The sequence below is a fragment of the Sus scrofa genome, chromosome 3 (assembly GCF_054392235.1).
Source record: "Sus scrofa isolate SSC_HxYL_T2T_F1_AM1 chromosome 3, Sscrofa_HxYL_maternal_Yorkshire_Landrace_v2.0, whole genome shotgun sequence".
Lineage (NCBI taxonomy): Eukaryota > Metazoa > Chordata > Mammalia > Artiodactyla > Suidae > Sus > Sus scrofa.
The window spans coordinates 24,684,557-24,689,708 of record NC_139385.1 but is presented as its reverse complement, the minus strand read 5'-3'; the positions used below and the strand labels follow the sequence as shown (position 1 = coordinate 24,689,708).

General features: G+C 59.6%; 1 pseudogene; it reads right to left on the bottom strand.

The window, feature by feature from the left end:
• Positions 1-673: 673 nt before the first annotated feature.
• LOC110259184 (CAP-Gly domain-containing linker protein 2-like) lies at positions 674-4,237 on the bottom strand (annotated as a pseudogene).
• Between the last annotated feature and the right edge of the window lie 915 nt (positions 4,238-5,152).

The following is a 5,152-nucleotide window of genomic DNA, read 5'->3' as shown; positions in this document are numbered from 1 at the left end:
CCGCTCCGCCCCAACTCCAAGCCAGGTCAGCAGTGAGGGGGGAGGGGAGGGGCTTCCAAACTCTCCTAATACTGTGGCTCTGGCCTTGGTGACCACCCTCCAGCCAGCAGCTCGGAGCTGTGTGCGCTGGGGTGGGGGACAAAGGGCCTTGCCCCCAGCACTTTGAATGTGGGGCCTCACTGGGCAGATGGGCCACAGGGACTTTGTACCACTCTTTGAAAGAGGCTCAGTATGTGGGGACAAGAAGCCCTGGGGATGGGCTTGGCCTGGAAGCGGCTGCAGCTCCTGAGGCCTGGGCTACCCTCCTTGGTGCCTGCAGGAAGCTGGGGCCCTCTGCCGATGCCTGGCCCAGACAATGGTTCTTGGGGTCTGGGAGGGACCCAGGAGAAGCGGGGAACAAAAGGGGGGCCAAGATGGTCCTCAGGCAGCTTCCAGGAAGAGGGGCCTGGCCAGATCACCTGGCCTCCCCAAACCAACTCCAGAAGCTGCCAGGTGTCCAGGCTGAAGGTCCCGGGGCCTGGCCGGGGCTGTACTGCTCTCGGTGGAAGGTCAGGCTTGAGGAGGCCTCCTGGTCCAGGAGGGGGGCAGACGGGGGATTGTTTGTGGGTATTGTTACAAACACTGCTCTCAGCAAAGCGACAGTTCTGGCCCCTGCCTGGAGGAGCCACCACCAGGGCAGGCTGGAGGGGCTCTGGTGCGGACTGGGCTGCTCCACAGTGTCCCTCAGGGTCAGTGCTTGTCCTCTTGCTTGTGGGCCTTGTCTTGCTGGTGGATGCTGTTTGCAGAACCGGAATTGCCGATGGCCTGGGGTTTGTCAGGGCAGCTCCTCATGGCCTCCACGAGCCTCTCCACCTGCTGAGCCTGGTCCAGCGTGTTGCGCAGCACATCCTCTGTGTTCATGAGCTGGTGCTGCAGCCGCAGGACCTCAGCTGCTGAGGATGAGGACTGATCAATAAGAGAGTAGCGCCTCTGATCCGACAGGGACTTCTCTTTGTCCAGCCTGGTCAGCTTTTCCTGCAGGCCCCGGATGTCATCCTTGAGTTTCTGCTCCTTGATCCGCCACTCAGCCTTGTGGACCACGTGGCTCAGATCCCTCTCAGGCCCCAGGGAGTGGCGATTGGCCTCCAGCAGCAACACCCACAATTCATTCAGGCTCCGCTCCTTCCTGAGCAGCTTCTGGCTGATGAGGACCAGCTGGCCCGAGGCATCGTGGGTTTTGAGGGACACGGCCTCCAGCTTGGCCTCCAAGCGCCGCTTCTCCTTCTGGAAGGCGTCCACCTTCTTCTCCCCAGACCTGCACTTGCCCTCCAGTGCACTTACTTGGGCCCTGAGCATCTCGGTCTGAGATGTTAAGGCTGTCACCTCTTTGTCCCTCTTGTTCAGCTTGTCCTGAAGGCCCTCCACAGCCTCCTTCATCCTTATCTTCTCTCCTGAAATGTTGTTGGACTCAATCATGTTGGTGTGCTGTGACAAACACAGGGACTCGATGGCCTGGAGTCTGTTTTCAGTGACCAGAAGCTTCTCCCACAGCCTCTCAGCCTCCTGCTTGCTCTGGGCCTCCAAGCACTGCAGTAGCTCATAGTCCAGCATCTTCTCGGCCAGGGCGATCTGCTCCTTGAGGAACTCGATGGCCTGCGCCTGGCCCCAGTACTCCACGTCCAGCTTCACCAGCTCGTGCACCCGCAGCTCCGCGTCATGGCACTGGTCCTGAGCCTCTTGCAGCTCCAGCCAGTGCTGGCTGGCCTGCACCTCCAGCTGGGCCTGCCAGTGCTGCTGCAGCCCAGCCAGCTCCTCCTGGGCCTCCTGCAGCTTCTGCCACAGGCCCTCCTTCTCCTTCACGTGCATGGCAGTCTCGAAGTCGTGCTTGGCCCGCAGGTTGCCCAGCTCCAGCTGGTGCTCCATCTTGATGCCCTCCATCACGGCCTTTAGCTCCCCGATCTCCTTCTGCTGGGCACCCGGGCCCGAGTTCAGGGTGGCTTCGAGGTCCTCCAGGGACTTCTGGTGGTCCAAGGCCAGCGAGTCCAGCTTGGACTTCCAGTTGTCCATGAGCCCCATGTTCTCGCTGGTGGCCTGCTGACCCTTGGCCTTGAGATCCACCACCTCCAGCATGTACTTCTTTTTTTTTTTTTTTTTAGTTATTTCTTGGGCCGCTCCCGCGGCATATGGAGGTTCCCAGGCTAGGGGTCAAATCGGAGCTGTAGCCACCGGCCTACACCAGAGCCACAGCAACGCAGGATCCGAGCCACGTTTGCAACCTACACCACAGCTCACAGCAACGCCGGATCGTTAACCCACTGAGCAAGGGCAGGGACCGAACCCGCAACCTCATGGTTCCTAGTCAGATTCGTTAACCACTGCGCCACGACGGGAACTCCCAGCATGTACTTCTCATTGGCCCACCTGAAGCTTCTCCACCTCCGCCTGGTAGGCCCTCAGAGCCTTCTTGTACTTGTCCCACAGCAGGCCACTCTCCCGCTGGTGCTCCTTGTTGGCCGACAGCAGCCACTCCCACAGCTGCAGGATCTCAGCGGCCTCGGGGTGGTCGGTGGGCGGTGGGCCGGAGTATAGAAGGCACTGCTGCAGCTCCTTTATCTCCCCATGCCACAGGCTCAGCTCCTCCTCCAGCTGCAGCACCCGCGACTTCTCAGCCACCATGGTCAGCCTGTTGGCTAATTCTCAGAGCAGCCGCTCGGCCTACGCCTTCTCCAGTAGCAGGTTTTGCTCCAGCTCCCCAATGCATGCATGCTCCAGCTGCGTCTGGGTCTCCAGGTCTCCCTTGGTGATGGGCTCCTCTTCCACTCAGAACTGCAGGTCCTCCACCTTCCACCTCTCCTCCTCCCCTCCTCCAGCTGGTTGGACAGGTCCACCCTCTCTTTCTGCACGCTCTCCACCAGCAGCCGGGCCCGCTGCAGCTTCTCCTCAGCTTCTGCAACATACTGCTCATGCTGCGCCTTGAGCAGGGCGATCTCCTTTTCCACCTTGCAGATGTGGCTCATGACCTTGGCCTGCTCCAGGTCCCATTCAGCCACCAACTGCTCAATGTGCTGCTGCTTCTCCTTCAGGGCCTCTTGTAAGGCAGTCGTGCCTGAGTTCTTGCGGGCATAGCTCGAAGAGGTCTCCGTGAGCAGGCCACTGCAGCTGGGCTGGCCCCCCAGGGAGGAGGCCACGGACCTGACAGAGCTGATGGAGGAGCTGCTGGGACTGTGGGTCAGCGCCGAGATGCCCATGGCCATGCGCTTGGTCTTCTTGGCCTTGGCTGGGCTGGTGGACGGGAAGCCAATGCGGATTACCTTGTGGATGGGCGCGAAGAGACCGAACTTGTGTGGGCACTGGAAGTACCTGGTGCCCGCCACTGCCCCGTCATTCTTCCCAAGGGGCTCATCCAGCTCCACGCCACACCACTCGCCCTTGGCAAAGTCTGTCTCCCCCACATACTGCACCACGCCAGTCTTGGTCCCACCAACCAGCACGCAGTCTCACAGGCGCAGGTCCTTGTCACCTGCTTCACGGAGCCGCTGTCCGAGAGGTTGGAGCCCGACTCGTTGCCGGTCTTGACCGAGCTGTTGAGGACGCTCTCCTGCAGCGGGATGACGCAGCTGGTCAGCGGCGGCATGGTCATGCCTGAGTGCAGTGATAGGTTCTGGGCGGTCAGCGACTCGACCGAGTGGGCATCACTGTCTGAGCCCTCAGCGGCCGGCTGCCAGGTCAGCTTGGAGGGCCGCGTGAAGATGCCCTGCAGACCTGGGCACTCGAAGTAGCGCATGCCGCCCACGGCGCCGTCGTTCTTGACCACCGGCTCACCCAGCACCACGCCTGCCCACTGGCCCAGCGCAAACTGCGTCTCGCCCAGGTACTGCACCACGTCCGGCTTCACGCCGTTTACCCACACGTGCTCGCCCACCACGAAGTCCCCCAGGAACTCGTTGCCCACCTCCACCACCTTGGCACCCGGCTTCTCGGGAGCGGGGGCGGCGGCGGCCGGGGGGCCGGGGTTCTGCTTGTGCAGCGGGGAGCCTTCCTTGGAGCCGGTGTCCGTGGTGGTGGCAGCGGCAGAGGCTGAGGTGGAGCCAATGGACATCCGGCCCATGGGGCTTGAGTGCTTCCCCCCACGGCCGGGGGGCTTCAGGCCACTGGGCTTCTGCATGGTGGGGCCACTCGGTGGGCAGAGAAGGGTCAGTGCAGGTCATGTGCTTTCTGCCATTGTCACTCACCTTCGCCCCTCGAGCATCAGGCTGAGCAGTGGCGGCCAGGCGGCCAGCCCTCTCCTCTGCTGGCCTGGGTGCTGCGGGGGCAGAGGATGCTGTGGCCCCTCCTGGCGTGCCGCTGCCCACCGGCTGCCCACCGGCTGCAGCCCCTCCTGGTACCCCGCGTTCCCATGGCGGGCCCTGGCCTCGTGCTGCGTGTGGGGCGGGCCGAACGGCGGCGGAAAGGCGGGAGGTGCTGACCCAGGCAGCCCCAGACGCCGCCTGTGCTCCCCGTGACAGAGCCGAGTGGAGCTGAGCGGGAGCGGAGCGAGTGGCCTGGCTCTGGGAGGGAACCCATTCTTTCCTCCTTTGTCAAAGATGAATTGACTCTAGGTGTGTGGGTTTATCTCTCGGCTCTTTATTCTGTTCCATGTTTCTTTTTGGGGCAGTATGGTGCCATTTTGATTATTGTAGCTTTATAGAATGTTCTGAAGTCTGGGAGGGTTACACCTCCAGCATTTTTCTTTTCCTTCAGGATTACTTTGGCAATTCTGGGTATTTTGTGGTTCCATATCATTTATAGGATTATTTATTCTAGTTCTGTGAAAAATGTCATGGGTAATTTCATAGGGCTCAAAAGAAATAATCCAAGAGCATGGGATAGTTTTCCATTTCTTTGAATCATCGTCAGTGTCCTTTATCAAAGTTTTATAGTTCTCAGAATATAGATCTCTCACCTCCTCCGTTAGGTTTATTTCTACGTATTTTTTTATGTAATTTTAAACTGTTTTTTTATTTTTTTTTTCTTACTCTCTTTCTGATATTTCATTATTTGTATAAAGAAGTGCATTAGAGGGAGTTCCTTTTGTGGTGCAGTGGAAATGAATCTGACTAGTATTCATAAGGATGTGGATTCGATCCCTGGCCTTGTTCAGTACGTTAAGGATCTGGTGTTGCTGCAAGCTATG